Source organism: Erinaceus europaeus, chromosome 8 (assembly GCF_950295315.1).
Source record: "Erinaceus europaeus chromosome 8, mEriEur2.1, whole genome shotgun sequence".
In the NCBI taxonomy this organism is placed as follows: domain Eukaryota; kingdom Metazoa; phylum Chordata; class Mammalia; order Eulipotyphla; family Erinaceidae; genus Erinaceus; species Erinaceus europaeus.
The window spans coordinates 120,972,857-120,994,931 of record NC_080169.1 but is presented as its reverse complement, the minus strand read 5'-3'; the positions used below and the strand labels follow the sequence as shown (position 1 = coordinate 120,994,931).

The 22,075-nt window shown below is 46.6% G+C and overlaps 1 long non-coding RNA gene and 1 pseudogene across 3 annotated transcripts in view; one reads left to right on the top strand and one right to left on the bottom strand.

The window, feature by feature from the left end:
• LOC132539952 (uncharacterized) overlaps positions 1-21,842 on the top strand; it is a 44,710-nt gene extending 22,868 nt beyond the window's left edge. The window contains exons 4-6 of one of the 3 annotated variants that reach the window (XR_009551257.1): positions 11,131-11,275; positions 15,499-15,650; positions 20,804-21,842. This is a non-coding gene — a long non-coding RNA (uncharacterized LOC132539952). The remainder of the gene's footprint in view (positions 1-11,130; positions 11,276-15,498; positions 15,651-20,803) is intronic. The other 2 variants (XR_009551254.1, XR_009551255.1) reach the window with 2 other exon arrangements.
• On the bottom strand, positions 14,527-15,487 carry LOC103122130 (transcription factor A, mitochondrial-like; annotated as a pseudogene).
• Positions 21,843-22,075: the final 233 nt, after the last annotated feature.

The following is a 22,075-nucleotide window of genomic DNA, read 5'->3' as shown; positions in this document are numbered from 1 at the left end:
AGAGTCCTTTACTTTGGCACAAGACACCAAACCCAGTCCACGTTCTGCTCTGTGTTTCCCTTCTGTTCTGATTTCTCCACTCTGTCCATGAGTGAGATCAGCCCATACTCATCCTTCTCTTTCTGGCTGATCTCACTTCACAGGATTCCTTCAAGCTCCATTCAAGATGAGGTGAAGAAGGTGAATTCATCATTCTTCATAGCTGAGTAGAACATATTGATTTTTTTTTTTAGCTTTTTATCAATGGTATTTTCACCACATGTGTGACCTACATACCAAGTCAGTGTAAACAGTCAGCTCAAGTCCAAATAAGATGTTTTTTTTCATCCTCATTTATTAGGTATCAGTGTAACACTTTTACTATTTTCTTTTCATTTCTTAGATATTTTATTTTTATTTTTAATGGGAGATAAAGAGAGGAAGAGAGAGATCAAAGTCTTGCTAGCTCTGGCTGATGGTGGTACTGGGAATTGAACCTGGGACCTCAGAGCCTCAGGCAGAAAGACTTTTGCAGAACTATTATGCTGTCTCCCCAACCCAGACATTTCCTTTCCCTAAATATCAAGTGGGATGTTTTCTTTTCTCTGCACAGTAGTTATTAGGTGACTTTGAACAAGTTCCTCAATCTTTTATTTCTGCAAAATTGTACACTCAAAGATTACAGAAAACTTGATCCATCTGATGCTAGGTTGGCAGACATCCCATAACTATCTGGGATAACTATATGACATCCCATAACTAACTATATGCCATCCCATAACTAACTATATTCTTTAAGATCCTAGCTTCACAAAACTTGGACTCCTCTCCTAGTGGTTACTTCAAAGATCCTGGAAGGTCTCTGTTCATCTCTCTGGGTTATTACATTGCGTCACGTGTCACAATCAGATACATAACAGGGGCTCTGACACACTCATCTTTGCAGAAGGAAAGAACATCTTCCCCATGACAGAAAACAATGAACTCTGAGTCAACATCATATTGGGGGTTTTGTGTTAGGTAATTATTTGTAATCAGTAAATTCTGTTTCCTTCCTTTCTCTTTCTTCCCCTCACTTTTTCTTTCTTTTTTCTTTTTAGTTAAATCAGACCCTGAATGCATTTTCTAGGGCCTAGCTCTTTGCAAAAAATTCCCAGGGAAACCGAGGAATGTTATGCATATACAAACTATTGTATGTACTATTGAATATAAAACATTAATCCCCCAATAAAGGGGAAAAAAAGTTCCAGGGGGCTGGGTGGTAGCACACTGGGTTCAGCGCAAGGAGCTGTGCAAGGATCCCAGTTCCAGCCCCCGGCTCCCCACCTGCAGCTTCACAGGCGGTGAAGCAGGTCTGCAGCTGTCTATCTTTCTCTCCCCCTCTCTGTCTACCCCTCGCTTCTCAATTTCTCTCGATCCTATCCAATAAATGGGGGGAAATGGTCACCAGGAGCAGTGAGTTCGTAGTGCTGACAGCAAGCCCCCAAGATAACCCTGGAGGGAAAAAGTTAAGTCCCAAGACTTAACTTTGCCTGGAGCTTCTAGAAGTGGGATGACAGGATTACAGCGAGTTCAAACAAAGTTTTCTTTCTTTTTTTTTTAATCACCATTTTTTAAAAAAATATTTATTTTATTTATTTATTCCCTTTTGTTGCCCTTGTTGTTTTATTGTTGTAGTCGTTGTTGGATAGAACAGAGAGAAAGGGAGAGAGGAGGGGAAGACAGAGAGGAGTAGAGAAAGATAGACACCTGCAGACCTGCTTCACCGCCTGTGAAGCGACTCCCCTGCAGGTGGGGAGCCGAACCCGGGATCCTTATGCCGGTCCTTGTGCTTTGCGCCACCTGCGCTTAACCCGCTGTTCTATAGCCCGACTCCCTCAAACAGAGTTTTCAAAGCCACATCAAGTTGGTAGACAAAAGCCCTCACTTCTGGTCTTTAATGGTATATGTGATACAACTTTTTTTTTTAATTTGTAAAAATCTTCTTATTTGGGGAGTTGGGCAGTAGTGCAGCAGGTTAAGCGCACGTGGTGCAAAGCACAAGGACTAGTGTAAGGATCCCGGTTCGAGCTCCAGGCTCCCCACCTGCAGGGGAGTCGCTTCACAGGCAGTGAAGCAGGTCTGCAGGTGTCTATCTTTCTCTCCCCCTCTCTGTCTTCCCCTCCTCTCTCCATTTCTCTCTGTCCTATCCAACTACAACAACATCAATAATAACTACAACAATAAAACAATAAGGGCAACAAAAGGGAATAAATAAATATTTTTAAAAATCTTCTTATTTCATTTTATTTATTATTGGATAAAGATAGAGAGAAGTTGAGGGGGAAGGAGAGATAGAAAGGGAGAGAGGGGAGTTGGGCGGTAGCGCAATGGGTTAAGCGCACGTGGTGCATAAGGATATCCGTTCGAGCCCACGGTTCCCCACCTGCAGGGAAGTCGCTTCACAGGCAGTGAAGCAGGTCTGCAGATGTCTCTCTCTCTCCCCCTCTCTGTCTTCCCCTCCTCTCTCCATTTCTCTCTGTCCTATCCAACAACAACGACATCAATAACAACAATAACTACAGCAATAAAACAATGAGGGCACAAAAGGGAATAAAGAAATATTTTTTTAAAAAAGACAAAAAAAAAGAAAGGGAGAGAGACAGAGAGACACCTGCAGCCCTGCTCCACCACTTGTAGAGTTTTCTCCCTACAGGTGGGGACCAGGGGCTTGAACCTGGGTCCCTGAGCATGTAATATGTGCGCTTAAGAACCAGGTGAGCCACCACCCGGCCCTGGTAATGCAACTTCTTACTCAGCAACTTTGGAACCCACAAGCATCAAAGCTGAAGCATTGTTTTGCAGGCACCATTTCTGAGTCTTGGCAGTACATCCAACTCAGTCACATGCAGTGAACGATTTATTTATTTATTCATTTATTTCAAATGGGGACACTCTAGATTCATGGTGTTAGAATCAGAATCAGAGGGAGTCGGGCTGTAGCGCAGCGGGTTAAGCGTAGGTGGCGCAAAGCACAAGGACCGGCATAAGGATCCCGGTTCGAACCCCGGCTCGAACCTGCAGGGGAGTCGCTTCACAGGCGGTGAAGCAGGTCTGCAGGTGTCTGTCTTTCTCTCCCTGTCTCTGTCTTCCCCTCCTCTCTCCATTTCTCTCTGTCCTATCCAACAACGACAACAACAATAAAACAACAAGGGCAACAAAAGGGAATAAAAAAAAAAAATCAGAATCAGAGTAATAATGATGGGAAAGGCTCCAGGGTTTCATTCCACAAAGGAACGCGGCTGGAATCCCACCACGTGCGTGTCTGGCCAAGACCCTTCCTCTCCCGGTTCTCCTGCTCTGTGAAATGAGTCTCTGGGTGGTGGAAATTCTTGAGCTAACCCCCTCCTGGCACGTGGAAGGGCTCTCTCTCATTGATGGCTATGAAATGACAGGAACTGACGCCCAGAGAGGCTGCTTGAGCTACCTGAGGTCACACAGCCGGTCAGGCCATGTCTGTCTCTGGCTGGTCTTGCTCTGCCGGTGGGGTGGCTGGCCCTGGGCTGTCTAAGCTTCAGGAGACCCCGGAGGCTACTGAATGAAGAAGGGAGTTCAGGACCAGCTAGTCAGTTTGCTGGTAGAGAGCCTGTAATGCTCGCCCTGGGTATGGTTCCCACAGCTGCACTGAAAACAGGGACCTCTGGGGGGCCGGGTGGTGGTGCACCTGGTTGAGCGCACATGTTGCAATGTGCAAGGACCCAGGTTCGAGTCCCTGGTCCCCACCTGCAAGGGGAAATCTTTGTGAGTGCTGCAGGTGTTTCTCTGTCTCTCTCCCTCTCCACCACCCCCTTCCCTCTCAATTTCTGGCTGTCTCTAATTAATCAACAAATCAATAAATAAAGATAATAGAAAACAGGAACCTCCAGGTGGTTCAGTGGCTGGAGAGCTGGATATAAGAGCAGGAGGTCCTGAGATTAATCCCTGGTATCAGTTGTGCCAGACTGATGCTCTGGTCCTCTCTCTCTCTCTGCCCCTCTCTCTCTCTCTCCCTCTCTCTCTCTCTCCTTCTCTTTCTCTGCCTCTCTCTCTCTCTCCCTCTCCCTCCCCCCCCCTTCTCTCGATAGTAAATGGAGTGGTCCTGGAGGTGGTGCACTGGATGAAGCATTGAACTCTCAAGCATGAGGTCCTGAATTCAATACCCAGAAGTGCATGTACCAGAATGATATCTGGCTCTCTCTCTCACTCTCTCTCTCTCTTTCTCTGCCTCTCTCTCCCTCTCCCTCCCCCCCCCTTCTCTCGATAGTAAATGGAGTGGTCCTGGAGGTGGTGCACTGGATGATGCATTGAACTCTCAAGCATGAGGTCCTGAATTCAATACCCAGAAGTGCATGTACCAGAATGATATCTGGCTCTCTCTCTCTCTCTCTCTCCTCCTTTCTCATGAAAAATAAATAAAATCTTTAAAAAGGGGGGTTGGGCGGTAGCGCAACAGGTTAAGCACATGTGGTGCGAAACGCAAGGATGAGCGGAAGGATCTCGGTTCGAGCCCCTGGCTCCCCACCTGCAGGGGAGTCGCTTCACAGGTGGTGAAGCAGGTCTGCCGGTGTCTGTCTTTCTCTTCCCCTCTTTGTCTCCCCATCCTCTCTCCATTTATCTCTGTCCTATCTCACAACGATATCAACAACAACAATAATAATAACTACTACAACTAAAACACCAAAGGCAAAAAAGGGGAAATAAAGAATTTTTTTTTAATCTTAAGATAAAAATAAGTAAATGGATAGTGTGTGGCTTTGCCTTGTGTGCAGCCCAGGTTCAAACCTAGCTCCCACTGTACTGAAGGAATATTTCGTGCTTGAACTCTCTCTCTCCACCGCCCCCCCCTTCAGTTATCCCGGAACAGTGAAACTCCAGTTATAAAAACAACAAAGAAAAAAAAAAGAAAAGAAAAAGAAAGAAAGATGAAAGTAAAACTTGGGAAAGAGAGAGAGGGGTGGCAGGACGTGGTACCTCTGGTAGAGTGAACATGTTACCATGTGCAAGGACTGGGGTTCAAGCCCCTGGTCCTCATCTGCAGAGGGGAAGCTTCCTGAAAGGTGAAACGGTGCTGCAGGTATCTCTCTGCTTCCCCCTGTCTATCTCCATCTTCCTCTCAATTTCTCGGTCTCTATCCTAAATAAACAAACAAAAGATATTTAAAAAGATAAAACCAAAACATAAATACTGGAGTACTGCCTGGCTCCCATTCTCCTCTTCCACCTCTTCCTCCTCCTCCTCCTCTTCCTTAGGGAAGGGAAGGAAAAGGAGGAGAGGAGAAGAGAGGAAAAGAGAGGAGAGGAGGGGAGGGGAGGGGAGGGGAGGGGAAGGGAGGGGAGGGGAGGGGAGGGGAGGGGAGGGGAGAGGCAGTACAGCACAGTTCCCCAACCCATGTTGACTTCCCCTGGGCCATCACATGGCTCTTCCTGTAGGGTCTTGCCTATGGTAAGGTGTGTGCTTTACCTGCTACCCCCCAGCCCCGCCGTATTGGCTTTTTTCCAAGCAGTTAATGTGGCATTACTGGACCATTTGTATCCTTGTTAATTTCCTGACCTTGGCTACGATGTCTGCAAACGTTTACTCAGCAAACATCACCTGCACGTGAATACACAGAGACTGCTGTCAGACGTCGCCGTTTGGGGATCTGAGTGGAGGGCGGATGAGGATTCTTTGTCCTACTTTTCCTTCTTTAAAAAAAAATTTATTAGTGATTTAATAATGATTAACAAGATTGTTCATCACCACCAGAGTTCCCTGTCCCATCCCCATCCACTGGAAACTTCCCTTTTCTTTAGCCCTCTGGGAATATGACCACAATTATTTATGAAGAGCAGAAGGTGGAAGGCTTGGCTTCTGTAATTGCTTCTCTGCTGGACATGGGCGGGTGTTGACAGGTTGATCCATAACCCCAGCCTCTTTCTTTCTTTCTTTCTTTCTTTCTTTCTTTCTTTCTTTCTTTCTTTCTTTTTTCTTCTTCTTTTTTTTCTTCCTCCAGGGTTATTACTGGGAATTGGTGCCTGCACTATGAATCCACTGCTTCTGGAAGCCAACTTTTTTCCATTGTTGTCTGCTGCTGTTGTAGTTGTTGGGTAGGACAGAGAGAAATTGAGAGAGGAGGGGAAGACAAAGAGGGTAGAGAAAGATAAGCACCTGCAGACCTGCTTCACCGATGGTGAAGCGGGAAACCCCCTCCCCCCGCAGGTGGAGAGCCAGGGCCTCGAACTGGGAACCTTGCACTTGTCACTGTGTGTATGTGTATTTAACCTGGTGCTATGGACTACGTGCTACTACCTGGTTCCCACCTCCACCCGCCCCCCAGCCTGTGTCTGTCTTTCCCTAGTGGGGCAGGACTCTGGAGAGGTGAGGTTCCAGGACACATTGGTGAGGTGGTCTGCCCAGAAGGTCAGATGGTGTCAAAATAGCATCAGCAACTTGGTGGCTGAAAGGCGGTAAGATATAAAGCAGCTTTGTCCTAATCTTTAACAAATACCTTCTTTCTTCTAGTTTTGCAAGGTCAGTGAGTTGAAAGTCGCTATCTGACTCTTCAAGGACTGAGACGTGGGTGGCTCTGGTTGTGTCTTGGAGGAGGGTAGAAGACAAGAAAAAAAAATCAGCAGCACTGACCCCCAAGAAACTGGCTCCTCACCTCCACCCCACTCCCCAATTCTGTAGAATCTTCTTGTCAGATTTATATAAAATCAGTGTTAGGGAAGTTGGGCGGTAGCACAGCGGGTTAAGTACATGTGGCGCAAAGCATAAGAATCCTGACTTGAGCCCCCGGGCTCCCCACCTGCAGGGAGTCGCTTCACAGGCGGTGAAGCAGGTCTGTAGGTGTCTGTCTTTCTCTCCTGCTCTCTGTCTCCCCCTCCTCTCTCCATTTCTTTTTGTCCTATCCAACAATGACAACATCAATAACAACAACAATAGTAACTACAACAATAAAACAACAAGGGCAACAAAAGGGAATAACTAAATATTTTTAAAAATCTTTAAAAAAATTTTTTTTAAAAAGAAAGAAAATCGGTGTTAGAAAGAGGGCTCGTAAAAAAGAAAGAAAGAAAGAAAGAAAGAAAGAGGACTCGTGGAATTGATCAGAACAGAAAATTAAGAGCTTCCCTATGTTCTGCTGCAGCCCCTGGGAGCCAGGCATCAGTTCAGTCCGGAAGGGATTAATTTGGTGACCTTGGATGACGCAAACATCAAAATGAATAGGACCCGGATCCCTAGGGAGCGTCTGAGGTGAGCTCTCACCAGGGGCTGCTGAGGACACAGGACTCCGATCTGTGTGGAGGAGCCTGGGCGGTGAAGGAGAGGGCAGAGAGGCAGCTGTGTTTGGAGAAACCTGATGAAGGGGACGGACGGGGCAGCAGCTGCAGGGCCTGGGCACCGGAACCTGACGCAGGAGCCTCATCCCCACTGAAGCCGGAGCATGTGGCCTGATGGGTATCAGGGAGCTGAGGGCTTAGGGCTGATCCCGGCCCCAAAGCGAGCAGAGAGCACCCTCAATCCACCAAGGGTTTGTTAGATCAAGTGATGAGATCTGCTCTCAGGGACAGACGGGAGGGCTGTTCATTCAGCAAGGACTCTTGCTCTATCTCTGTCTCTGTCTCTCTCCCTCTCTCTCTTTCTCCTCCCTCCCTCTCTCTCTTTCCATCTCTCTTTCCCTCTCTCTCCGTCTCTCTCCCTCTCTGTATGTTTCTCTTGCTTTCCCTCTCCCACCCTTTCTCTATCCCTTTCTCTCTCCCCCCCATCTCTTCCTCTCTCTCTCTCTCTCTCTCTCTCTTTCCTTCACCAAGACAGTCCCCTGGACCCGACTCCAGACTTTCTGCCCCTGTCTTTTTTTCCCCCTTTTGTTGCCCTTGTTTTTTTAATTGTTGTTGTAGTTACTGTTGTTATTGATGTCGTCGTTGTGATATAGAACAGAGAGAAATGAGAGAGGAGGGGAAGACAGAGAGGGGGAGAGAAAGACAGACACCTGCAGACCTGCTTCACCGGCTGTGAAGCGACTCCCTGCAGGTGGGGAGGATGGGGCTCGAATCAGGATCCTTAGGCTGGTCCTTGTACTTTGTGCCAGGTGCGCTTAACCTGCTGCTACTGCCTGACTCCCTGCCCTGTCTTAACCCAGGTGACCCCCAGCTGTGTTAACTGCACCTTACGCCACCCCCAGACCACCCTCCACAGACGCCTCCCTCCAGCTGGGCATCCTCCTTGCCTGTAGATATAGTCAACCCGGACTTGTGACCTTGGCAGAATTACTGCAGTTTCCAGTGGAGGATATGGGACACAGCACTCTATTGGTGGAAACCTTATGCAATTATACCCCTATTATCTTACGATCTTGTAAATAAATATTAAGTCACTAATAAAATAAAACTAACATTTTTTATTCTCACCAAAGGTGAAAAGGTGTGGAAGTATGTCAGTAGTTGCTGCCACATCACAGACCATTTCAGAACCCCAGGGATTCAGATAGCGGTGGCCTTCCCACCCCCGTGTCTCGTGTCTCTGACGGTCGGTCTGACCCGTGCTTGCTGGCTGGGCTCCCAGTTGAAGGTTGGATCCACAGGCTGGCTAGGACAAGCCTCTCATGGCAGGAACGAGGGCCAAGGGAGGCCCAGCCCACTGGCACCTGCCAAGCCTCTGCTTGTCCCCATGCCCCATGTGCCACTAAATCACTGTGCGAGCCTGCAGCCATGGCGTGGGAAGTGACCCGACCTATGGCTGGGGGCTGCAGGGTCACCTAACAGCACAGCGGTGTCAAGAGAGGGAACAGATGAGGCCACACAGGATGACTTTGGAGTTGCTCTGACCAGTTCTTAGAACTCAAGGAAACGTCTTAGGAAGTAACAGTTCCCAGAGGCTCCCCTGTCCCGCCCCCACCACCTGTACCTGACATGCAGAAAACAGCCTTTTGAATGCTCACATTACAATGCACAAGAATCTGGGTTCAAGCCTCTGGTCCCTACCTGCAGGGGTGAAGCTTCATGAGCAGGGAAACTTCATCTCTCTCCCCTTCCTCTTCATTTTATTTTATTTATTTTTTAATGTATTTTAAAAATTATTTATTTATTCCCTTTTGTTGCCCTTGTTGTTTTATTGTTGTAGTTATTATTGTTGTTGTTCCTGATGTCGTTGTTGTTGGATAGGACAGAGAGAAATGGAGAGAGGAGGGGAAGACAGAGAGGGGAAGAGAAAGACAGACACCTGCAGACCTGCTTCACCGCCTGTGAAGCAAATCCCCTGCAGGTGGGGAGCCGGGGGCTTGAACCGGGATCCTTAGGCTGGTCCTTGTGCTTCGCACCACCATGTGCTTAATCTGCTGTGCTACCACCCGACTCCCATATTTATTTTTATATCAGAGTGTTGCTCAACTCTGGCTTATGGTGATGTGGGGGATTGAACCAGGGACTTCAGAACCCCAAGCATAAGTTTCTTTGCATAACCATTATGCTATCTCCCTGGCCCTTCCCAATAATTTCTCTCTGTCCTGTCAAATAAAAAATAAATAAATAAATAATGAGGGAGTAAGGCGGTAGCGCAGCGGGTTAAGCGCACGTGGCACAAAGCACAAGGACCGGCGTGAGGATCCCGGTTCGAGCCGCCGGCTCCCCACCTGCAGGGGAGTCGCTTCACAGGCGGTGAAGCAGGTCTGCAGGTGTCTGTCTTTCTCTCCCCCTCTCCGTCTTCCCTCCTCTCTCCATTTCTCTCTGTCCTGTCCAACAACGACAATATCGAAAACAACAATAATAACTACAATATAAATTAATAAATAAGGGAGATATAGTGGCACACCTGGCTGAGCACACGTTACAGGCTGCAAGGACCCAGGTTCAAGCCCCCAGTCCCCACCTGCAGGGTGGAAGGTTTGTAAGCAGTGAAGCAGGGCTGCCAGTGCCTCTCATTCTCTCCTCCTTTCTAGATTCTCATCCCCTATAGATTTCTTTGTTTTTATTTTTTTAAAAAAAGATGGAAATACTAAAAAACATAAAAAAGGAATAAAGGGACAAAGGAAGGAAGAGAAAAAGAAAGAGAGAGAGAGAAAGAGAGAAAGAGAAAGAGAGAAAGAGAGAGAGAGAGAGAGATAAAGAAAGAAAACCAGGGGACTATATGTCCTAAGGACTGGGGCAAGTTGCATGCAGAAGCACTTAACGAAACAGTATAACTTCTGGAATCTCAGAGAAGCCTACATTGTCTCTGGCCTCTGCCACTTCCCTGTCCAGTCTGTCCCTGGCCGGCCTGGCTTGCAATGACCCAGCAGCCTGAAGAGTGGCCCCAGCACCCAGGCCCAGCCCCAAGCACAAACCCCCAACCCTAGCCCCAGCCCCCAACCCTAGCCCACAGGCCAAACCCAGTTCCCAGACACAGCTCCTGCCCCAGCCCCCAGCCCCCATCTCCAGCCCCAAGCACCAGCCCCTAGTCCCTAGCCCCAGCCCCCAGCCCTAGCCCATAGCCCCAACCCAGTTCCCAGACACAACCCCAACCCCCAGACGCCATTCCCCAGCCCCCAGGCACCAGACCCCAGCCTGAGCCCATAGGCCCTAGCCCCTATCCCCCAGGCCCAACCCCCAGCCCTTAGCCCTAGCCCCAGCCCCTAGCCTCCAGGCCCAGGCCCAGTCCCAGACTTCAGCCCCTAGCCCCCAGCCCCCAGGCCCAGCCCATAGTCCCCAAGCCCCAGGCCCCAGGCTTCAGCCCCAGCCTCAGGCCCAGGCCCAGCCCCAGCCCCAGCCCCAGCCCCAGCCCCAGCCCCAGCCCCAGCCCCAGCCCCAGCCCCAGGCCCAGCCCCAGGCCCAGGCCCAGGCCCAGGCCCAGGCCCAGGCCCAGGCCCAGGCCCAGGCCCAGGCCCAGGCCCAGGACTCTGGTGGCTCAGTGGACAGCAGAGGAGCCTGTTGGGAGCTCTACAGTGGGCAGTTCCCTCACACCACCCCCCCTCCCCTACCCCCAGCTAATAATCCTTTTTATTGTCTTATTCCTTGTCCTCTGTCAGCACATTCACATATTTTTTTCAGAAACCTGGCTTTTCCTCAATACGCACGGAACAGCCTTTGAAGAATCTTCCCAGAACTCCACCCGGTAGAAGTCTCTTCCTGGGTCTGAACTGAAATCTTCCATTCTTTGAGCTTCATCTTTTGTTCACAGGTCTGAGCAAAGTGAATCCTTTGGCCTGAATCGGCAACCTTAAAGTCCAAACCCTGAGTCGCTCAAAGTGGCTTCACCTGAGCCACAAATCCAGACGGGATCATTGAACTGCTGCCCTTTCATGACTGGCATGGCTTGGGCACAGGTAATGGGAACAGGCGGGTGGGTGGGTGTCCTAGGAAGGGAGAGATAAAAAAAAAATTAGTTTTAATTATTTAGTTTTTTGATCATAAGTGGGGCTTCATAGCTCTGGGCTAACTTGTTCAGGTAGAGACAGAGAGACAGAGAGAGAGAAATCGAGAGAGGAGGGGGGATAGAGAGGGAGAAGGAGAGATACCTGCAGCCTTGCTCCATGACTCATGAAGCTTCCCTCCTGCCGGTGGGGACTGGGGGCTTGAACTTGGGTCCTTGCACATTGTAATGTGTGTGCTCTACCTTCTACCTGGGAGCCACCACTACCCCCTCCCACCAATATATATATTTTATTGGGTATGCGAGAGACCTAAAGATATTGTCATTTATAACATTTTGTTTTGCCATTCTTATTATTTATTTATTTATTTATTTATTTATTGCCTCCAGGGTTATTTCTGGGGCTTGGTGCCTGCACCGTGAATCCACTGCTCCTGGAGGCTATTTTTTTCCCTTTTGTTGTCCTTGTTGTTTATCATTGTTGTTATTATTGTTGTTGTTATTTCTGTCATTGTTGTTGGATAGGACAGAGAGAAATCGAGAGAGGAGAGGAAGACAGAGAGGGGAGAGAAAGACAGACACCTGCAGACCTTGTAGGTGAGGAGCCAGAGGTTCGAACTGGGATCCTTATGCCGAGCATAAGGTTCCAATCCCGGCACTGCAGATGGCTGCTCTGGTCGCCCTTTCCTTAAATGAATGAATGGGGGCCAGATGGTGGCGCACCTGGTTGAGTGCACATGTTACAATGCTCAAGGACCCAGGCTCAAGCCCCAGGTTCCCACTTGCAGGGGGGAAGCTTCACAAGTGGTGAAGCAGTGCAGCAGGTGTCTCTCTGTCTCTCATCCTCTCTATCCTTTCCCTCTCAGTTTCTGGCTGTCTCTATCCAAAAAAAAAAAAAAGAAAAGAAAAAGAAAATTTTGTTTAAAAAAAAAATGGATGGACCTTGTAAAAATTCAATAAACAGTAACCAGTTTCCTAATTTCCTCTGTTATCAACAATGTTTCCGAGGCCATCCTTATTGTTTTCTGTATGCACAAGAACTTTTTGTAAGAAAGAACCATAGAAATGAAGCTTTGGGGGAGTCAAGACGTCTTCATGATGATAACACCTAGTTTGAGTCTCCTCGAGGAAGCTCCTCGGCCCCTGGCATCTCTGAATGGAAGCTGGATTTTTAGGACAGTGGGAGAGAAACTACAGAGGACAGGGCAAAGAGAAACCACCGTGGGAAATTATAACCGGTCTCTGAATGGCCAAAGAATGCTGAAAAGAACAAAGGAGAGCTGAGTACTGTTCCCATGATCAACTTCTCTCTTCAGCTTGAACTCAAGAGACCCTTATCCTCCAGAGGCAGTGGTGCCAGTCCTAGGATAACATCACCACCCACTCCTGAGACACCCCACAAGGTGACTGGCTTCAGGGGTCCAGGAGCCAACAGACTAGAGGCCACCTCACACCATACCTGAGTAACAACACCCAGGACACACCTTTCTTTCTTTCTCTCTTTCTTCCTTTCTCTTTCTTTCTTTTTTTCTCTTTCTTTTTATTTCTCTCTCTCTCTTTCTTTCTTTCTTTCTATTTCTTCCTTTCTCTCTTTCTTTTTTTTCTGATTTATTTATTTATAAAATGGAAACACTGACAAGACCAAGGATATGAGGGGTACAATTCCACCAGAACTCCGTATCCCATCTCTTCCTCTGACAGCTTTCTTATTCTTTATCCCTCTGGGAGCATGGACCCAGGGTCATTGTGAGGTGCAGAAGGTGGAAGGTCTGGCTTCTGTAACTGCTTCCCCACTGAACATGGGCATTGGGCAGGTGGATCCATACTCCAGCCTGTCTCTCTCTTTCCCTAGTGGGGAAGGGCTCTGAGGAAGCAGAGCTCCAGGACACATTGGTGGGGTCATCTGCCCAGGGAAGTCAGGTTGGCATCATGGAACCTGGTGGCTGAAAAAGAGTTTAACATATAAAGCCAAACAAATTGTTGACTAATCATGAACCTAAAGGCTGGAATATTGCAGATGAAGATTTGGGGTCTCCATTTTGGAAATAGCTAGTAGGTCTATTTTAGGAATATTCCAAAGGGTCCAAGACTTTATTAGCTTTTGACTGAGCCTGATACCTGTTATGCAGGTGGACCCAGGTTATTGTCTGGGGAGATGATGTCATGGCTGGAAAAAGGGCTAGAAAGCTGGATCAGGGAAGAGAGTAGCTCCCAAATATGAGAAAAGTGTATAAATATCGTTGACTATAAACCCCATGGATTTGATCTGATCTGGGGCCCATATTCAGCACAGGAGTGTTGTGTGTGACCTCTGCATCCCTGTAGGCAGGACACACATTTCAAAAGACACCAAGTAGAATGGTCAAACCAAAAAGAGCCACTGCAGCAATGAACCAGGATGGAAGCCCAGAAAAACAAATGCCAACAAACCAGAGGCAAATAAGAATGAGGAAAAAGCATTCCAACGTTAATCCATGTGATAATCACAGGAGTGAGGAAAGCCTGTGAGTGAAATATCAGAAACAGGGAAACAACAGATGAGACTCTGAAAGAAAACAAGAAATGGAGATTTGGGGCTGGTAGACCACTCGGTAGAGCTACCATTTTGCCACACACACACAGACGGGGTTCAAACCCTGGCACTGCACGGGAGTAAGATGCTAGGGGAAGGTCTGTTGCTGTGGTATCTCTCCCTCTTTCTCCGACGCTCTCTGTGTCCAAAGACATTGGCCCTGGAGCAGGGAAATTGCATGTCGGTGCAGGAAAGAAAAAGAGGGAAAGAATGAGAGAGACACACAGAGAGATTGAGCCTCTAGGACAAAGGCACAGACATCATCAAGAATGACAAAAGCTGCCAATCTCCCTCAAATATTTTGTCACTTGCTACCCTGAAGTACATGAGGTCTGGTTCCTTAAATCCTTGCATTTGACTAACGTCACATTCTGAAAGACAACAACTTTATCAGAGATATTTGACAGATTTTTTTTTTAATGTTTACCAACTTTATACTTCATTTTACAACAGTTTCAGGTGTTGAGACCTGATTGGTTTCTTGTGTCTTATCCATTATGAACGTGCCTCAATCTTCTGTTTTATCTTTTGAGGACTTTGGTCGGCGACGTAGAAGATCATTTCACCCGGCTTCAATCGTTTTGTCTTCCCAAACTTTCTTTCTTTTTTTTTTTATTGGGTAGAGACAGAAATTGAGAGATGTGGGGAGATAGCAAGAAAGAGAGACAGAGAGACACCTGCAGCCCTGCCTCACCACTCATGAAGCTTCCTCCCTGCAAGTGGGGACGGGGGCTTGAACCCGGGTCCTTGTACATGGTACTGCAAGTACTTTAACCAGGCGCGCCACCACCCGGCCCTGAAACTTTCATTTCATTATAATAACGAACTTTATCATCTTCAGCAAATTGAATATACACTTGCTTTTGAGAACTCGTAAGATTTTTCCAACTTTCATTTAAAGACTTCAGCTTTCCCTATGCTGACAAGTCCTTAGCTTCTTGGAATCTTTCAGATAAAAAGATGTTATAAGCCGTGGGAGGTCTTTTTGGTTTCCCAAGCATTGTCAACTCCCTCTTTTTGATTATTGCCTTCTTTTTTAAACGTTTCTGCAAGACTTTTTTCTAAAGATTCGATTTGACTTTTTGTTAGATGTTTCTGAAGTCTGCTCAGCTCTTCTTTGTATGACTCCCAGTCTGCCCTGTAAGTATCTTCATATACTTTTTTCTCTTCATCAGAAAGTTCCCTCCATTGTTGAGCAATTTGTTTAATTAGTGCTGGAGTTTTCACACCTGGGTTCTGGGCTTTAAACAGGGAAAGCTGTCCTTTAGAAAAGCGAATGTAGGAAGTCATCGGCTTCTTTGGGTAAGTCATGCCGGAGGAAAGCCATCGTGGGAGGATGGAAAAACTGAAGGGAAGGCGCAGTGGGTTCCCACAGCCCGCACAGAGGTCCGCTCCGGACTTGCCCTGGGAGCTCAGCGCGCCCCCCACGCCCCGGAGCAGGGCCATGGCGCCCGCGGGCCAGGCGGCCAGATGTGGCTGCTGTGGGACGAGCCCGCTGGCGAGCGGCTGGCAGACTTTTTTTTTTTTTTTTCTGAGTGACTGTGTCTGTTTATAATGAAAAAAAAAAGTTTCTTTTTTTTTTTTTTTTTTTAATTAAATTGCAGAGTTGCTTCCAAGACCAAAAGAAGATGACAACACTATGGTGAACGGGGCTCTCTTTGGAAGACCAGCTGTGGGTATTTTTCATTACTTTTATAAACTGAAAAAAATATAAAAAGGGATTGCTAATTAAAAGTGAGCATGTTAACATTCACATGTAAGTGTTGTGGAAAATTTTGTTGTTGTTTGTTTGCTTTAAAAATTTTTTTTTTTTGCCTCCAGGGTTATCACTAGGGCTCGGGCCCTGCACTATGAATCCACCGCTTCTGAGGGCCTTTTTCCCCATTTTGTTGCCCTTGTTATTGTTGCTATAGCTGTTGTTGTTGGATAGGACAGAGAAAAATCGAGAGAGGACGGGAAGACAAAGAGGGAGAGAAAAAGACAGACACCTGCAGACTTAACTTCACCCCTGTAGATGGGGAGCCGTGTGCTCGAACCGGGATCCTTATGATGGTCCTCAAGTTTTATGCCATGTGCGTTTAACCGGCTGCGGTACAGCCTGAACCCCTGGAAAATGGCTTTTATTTTTTAAATTAATTTTTAATTTTTTATATTTATTTATTTTTCCTTTTGTTGCCCTTGTTGTTGTAGTTATTATTGTTTTTGTTAATGATGTCGTTGTCGTTGTTGGATAGGACAGAGAGAAGTGGAGAGAGGAGGGGAAGACAGAGAGGGGAGAGAAAGATAGACACCTGCAGACTTACTTCACTGCAGGTGGGGAGCCAGAGGCTCGAACCGTGATCCTTACTCTGGTCCTTGACATGCGCTTAACCCATTGCGCTGCCGCCTGACTCCTGAAAGTGGTTTATAAAAGACAGAGAATGAGTAGTGCAGGTGGTGATGCAGTGGGTAAAGTGTTGGACTCTCAAACACGAGGTCCCAAATTCAATCCCCGGCAGCATATGTGCCAGAGTGATATCTATTTTCTCTCTCTCCTCCTATCCCTTTTATTAGTAAAGAAATAAAGTATTAAAAGAAAGAGTGGTCAGGGAGGTGGCACAGTGGATAAGGCATTGGACTCTCAAGCATGAGGTCCTGAGTTCGATCCCCAGCAGCACATGGACCTGAGTGATGTCTGGTTCTTCCTCTCTCATCATTTCTCATGAATAAATAAAATCTTAAAAAAAAAAAACAAATAAAAAGGGAGTCGGGCCGTAGCGCAGCGGGTTAAGCGCAGGTGGCGCAAAGCACAAGGACCGGCATAAGGATCCCGGTTCGAACCCCGGCTCCCCACCTGCAGGGGGGTCGCTTCACAGGCGGTGAAGCAGGTCTGCAGGTGTCTGTCTTTCTCTCCCCCTCTCTGTCTTCCCCTCCTCTTTCCATTTCTCTCTGTCCTATCCAACAACGACGACAACAATAATAACTACAACAATAAAACAACAAGGGCAACAAAAGGGAATAAATAAATAAAATAAAATATTTTTAAAAAATTAAAAAAAAAGAGAATGAGGCATCATAAACCCCAGTCCATCTAGCCACTCAATGATTTAGAGTTGGTTTGTCTATACTGCAAAGCAGTGGTAGTGTGAATATTCAGGCCACTAAACTGGAATGTAGAACAGCCATCAGTGTGTGCCTTCTTTAAAATGCCATATATATATATAAATATAAATAATTGTCACAATAATATATAGCAATATATTATTATAGATAATAGTTATTATATATAAATATAGATAATTATCGTAATCTGAAAATCAAACATCTTAGAAAACAGTAGTATCGTGGTCCAGGAGGTGGTGCAGTGGATAAAGCATTGGACTCTCAAGCATGAGGTCCTCAGTTCAGTCCCCAGCAGCACCTGTACCAGAGTGATGTCTGGGTCTTTCTCTCTCTCCTCCTATCTTTCTCATTAATAAATAAATAAAATCTTTAAGAAAAAAGAAAACAATAGTATCATATCTGCTGTAAAAAGATGACAGCTTGCAGGCATCTGGCAGTAGTGCAGTGGATTAAGTGTACGTGGCGCAAAGCACAAGGACCAGTGTAAGGATCTCGGTTTGAGCCCCCGGCTCCCCACCTAGAGAGGTGTCACCTCACAAGCGGTAAAGCAGGTCACAGTCGCCTGTGAAGCGACTCCCCTGCAGGTGGGGAGCCGGGGGCTTGAACCTGGATCCTTGTGCTTTACTGCACTACTGCCTGACTCCCAATAAATAAATATTTTTTAAAAATTAAGGGCAGGGGAGACAGCATAATGGTTATTCAAACAGACTCTCATGCCTGAGGCTCCTAAGTCCCAGGTTCAACCCCCCGCACCACCATAAGTCAGAGTTGAGCAGTGCTCTGGTGTTTCTCTCTGTGTGTGTCTCTCTGAATCTCTCTCAAAAATAAAATAAATAAAACTTAAAAAGATAGCATCTTGTAAGATAACATGAGATTCATTTAGATCATGAATAAGTGACCGAATCAAGAACTTTCTGCCTTCACTCTCTGATAGGTGATCTTTTTTTTTTGCATTTGTGAGCTGTCAACAGTTCAGCAGTTGATCATTTTTAAAAAATTCTTTGATTTTTTTTATTAGTGATTAAATAATGATTAACAAGGTTGTAAAACAAAAAGGGTACAATTCCATACAGCTCCCACCACCAGAGATGTACCCCGTCCCCTCCACTGGAAGCTTCTCTATTCTTTATCCTTCTGGAAGTATGGACAGAAATTCTTTTTTTTTTTTTCCCTTTTGTTGCTCTTGTTTTTCATTGTTGTTGTAGTTATTATTGTTGTTATTGATATTGTTAGATAGGACAGAGAGAAATGGAGAGAGGAGGGCAAGACAGAGAGGGGGAGAGAAAGACAGACACCTGCAGACCTGCTTCACTGTGAAGCGACTCCCCTGCAGGTGGGGAGCCGGGGGCTTGAACCAGGGTTCTTTTTTTTTTTTTTTTTTTTAAATACCAGAACACTGCATACCTCTGGCTTTTGGTGGTGTGGGGGATTGAACCTGGGACTTCAGAGCCTCAGGCATGAGAGTCTCTTTATATAACCATTATGCTATCTACCCCCGCCCCAAACCAGGGTTCTTAACGCCGGTCCTTGCACTTTGTACCACCTGCACTCAACCCACTGCGCTACTGCCCGAATCCTGGACCCAAATTCTTTTTTTTTTTTATTTAAGAAAGGATTAATTAACAAAACCATAGGGTAGGAGGGGTACAACTCCACACAATTCCCACCGCCCAATCTCCATATCCCACCCCCTCCCCCGATAGCTTTCCCATTCTCTATCCCTCTGGGAGCATGGACCCAGGGTCATTGTGGGTTGCAGAAGGTAGAAGGTCTGGCTTCTAGGACCCAAATTCTTTATGGGGTGTAGAAGGTGGGAGGTCTGGCTTCTGTAGTTGCTTCTCCACTGGACATGGGCATTGGCAGATCCACACTGCCAGCCTGTTTCTAGTTGACCATTTTTAAAAGATCATCCTATGGTAGGGAGCTGATGTTACCATACTCAGAGTCCCAGGTCCAAGCCCCTGGTCTCCACCTGCAGGAGAAACTTCATAAACAGTGAAGCAGGGCTGCAGGTGTCTCTTTCTCTCTACTTTTTTTATACTGATTTTTAAAACTTTTATTCATTTATTATTGGATAGAGACAGAGAAATTGAGAGGGGAGGGAGAGGGAGAGAGACAGAGAAACACCTACAGCCCTGCTTCACCACTCATGAAGATGTCCCCCTGCAGGTGGGGACCAGGGGCTTGAACCCGGGTCCTTGTGCACTATAGTGTATGAACTTAACCAGGTGTGCCACGCCATGGCCCCTTTCTTTCTACTTCTCTGTCTCCTCCTCCCTTCTCAATTTCTCCCTGTCCTAACATAAAAGAATAGAGATCATCCTATGATAGACTTTGTGTGAAAGAGTAGCTAAAAGTAACCAATAGTCATTTTCCAAGGATGTCTTCTGTTGAATGATTGCTTTTTACAAAAAGTCACATAAAATTGGGAGTCGGGTGGTAGCGCAGTGGGTTAAGTGCATGTGGTGTGAAGGTCAAAGACTGGCTTAAGGATCCCGGTTTGAGCCCCCGGCTCCCCACCTGCAGGGGAGTCGCTTCACAGGCAGTGAAGCAGGTCTGCAGGTGTCTATCTTTCTCTCCTCCTCTCTGTCTTCCCTTCCTCTCTCCATTTCTCTCTGTCCTATGTAACAACAATGACATCAATAACAACAATAATAACTACAACAATAATGAAAAACAAGGGCAACAAAAGGAAAAATAAATAAATAAAAAAATTTTTTTGAAAAAGTCACATAGATAAGATGTGCATAAAGTAAGGCAGCAAAAGTTGATTAGGGTGGGGAGGGAGCTTTATTGGTATGCAGATTCTCATGCCCAAGAAACACTGGTCCCAGGTTTAATCCCCCGCATCACCATAAAAAAAGAAATTACTCTCAGGATGTGCCTTTGGCCAAAGGTTCATTTCCAGACTGAAGATGACCTTGGAGATAAGGCATCTCCGGAAGAGGAGTCTTGAGAGGGTGGAGGAGCCAGCATTCCGGCATTCCGCTACAATACCTTTACTGGCCTTCAGTGTTCTAGCCCTCCCGCCCCTTCTCTTCCCCGAGTCCTGTGCTTTAGCCAAGCTGTTGAAGGAGGCCGGGGAGACAGCATAATGCTTATATCAAAAAGGCTTTCATGCCCGAGGCTCTGAGGCTCCAGGTTCAGTCTCCAGCACCACCATCATCCAGAACTGATCAGTGCTCTGGCAGGTCTCTCTTTCTGTATCTCATTGAGGTGAACAAATAAAATAAAACATTAAGGGGAGTCGGACTGTAGCGCAGCACGTTAAGCTCACGTGGTATAAAGCTGGCCTATATAAGGATCCCTGGCCTATATAAAGTGGCCTATATAAGGATCCCGGTTCAAACCCCCGGCTCTCCACCTGCAGGGGCGTCGCTTCACAGGAGGTGAAGCAGGTCTGCAGGTGTCTGTCTTTCTCTCCCCCTTTCTGTCTTCCCCTCCTCCTCTCTGCACTTTCTGTTCTATCCAACAACGGACAACATCAACAACAACAACAATAATAGCTACAACAATTAAACAGCAAGGGCAACAAAAGGGAAAATAAATAAATATTTTTAAAATGACATTAAGAAAGAAAAAGAGGCTATCTAGGGCCATGTTGTAAGTTACTCAGATTTTCTGTTTCTCTGTCTATAGGAGATGTGTATGTTTGTATTGTTAATAATTTTCTGGGGCAGGGATAGATAGCATAATGGTTATGCAAACAGACTCCCATGCCTGAGGCTCCAAAGTCCCATGTTCAAATCAGAGCTGAGCAGTACGCTGGTTAAAAAAAAAAAAAATCTCTTTGTTTTCCTCCTGCAGATGTGCCTTCTGCTTGTTTGATTATCTGTCCTGTCTTGAGGGACCCAGAGGAAGACAGGAGGCTTCTTGTTCAGCACACAATGATGCCACTGCAAACAGCACCCGCTCTCTCATGGAGAGACTGCTCTGAATTTCTGAAGAAGGCTTCCCTACTGCAGTGTCATCACCGCCCCTGTCCTGCCTCCTCAGTTTAGACACCAGTCTGTGAAGTCTCATCAGTGGGAAAGCAGTCCCTTCTTGAGTGGGGAGAAGTCTCTGCCTTTGGAAACATTTCTCATATTAAGAATAGCGGGGTGGTCTGGGAGGTGGTGGTACAGTGGATAAAGCATTGGACTCTCAAGTATGAGGTCTCAAGTTCAATCCCTGGTAGCACATGTATCAGAGTAATGTCTGGTTCTTTCTCTCTCTCCTCTTAACTTTCTCATTAATAAATAAAATAAAATAAAATAAAAAGTAAGGGGAAAGCTTTGTGAGTGGTGAAGCAGGGCTGCAGGTGTCTCTCTGTCTCCCTTTCTATTTCCTCCCCTCTCAATTTCTCTCTGTCTCTATCCAATAATAAGTAAAGAAAAATATGGGGAAAAAAGTAGGGAATTAGAACATGCTCCCCAATAATGGTAGAAAAAAGCCTTTAGAGAGTCGGGTGGTAGCTCAGCGGGTTAAGTGCAGGTGGCACGAAGCGCAAGGACCGGCTTAAGGATCCCGGTTCACGCCTCCGTCCCCACCTGCAGGGGAGTCGCTTCACAGGTGGTAAAGCAGGTCTGCAGGTGTCTTTCTCTCCTCCTCTCTATCTTCCCTTCCTCTCTCCATTTCTCTCTGTCCTATCCAACAATGACGCTGACGATATCAATAACAACAACAATAATAACTACAACAATAAAAAAAAAAAAGAAGCCTTTAGTCAACTGTCACTATATCAGAGCACTACAAACAATGGGTCACCAGGCTGCTTGTACAAAACCAGGGTTGCATAAGAAGAGAGGAATGGCGTGACTTGTCGGTCCGCCCCAGTGTCCACATGTATCACACTGAGTGTGTCCTTGCAGGGGCAGGGGGTCCCAGGAGGACAGAGCCTTGTAGCTCACACCCACTAAGGACAATGTCCGGGGGGGGGGGGGGCTTTCCTAGACTGGAACCTTTTTGTTGTGATTTTTTTTCTTTATTCTTGTTTATTGAGAGGTTAATTATTTACCTTGGCACATGGGTTCTCATCTCACCAAAATGGGTGTGTACAAGACACTCTCACTCCAAATTAGGTCCCCCAGCATGCACCAG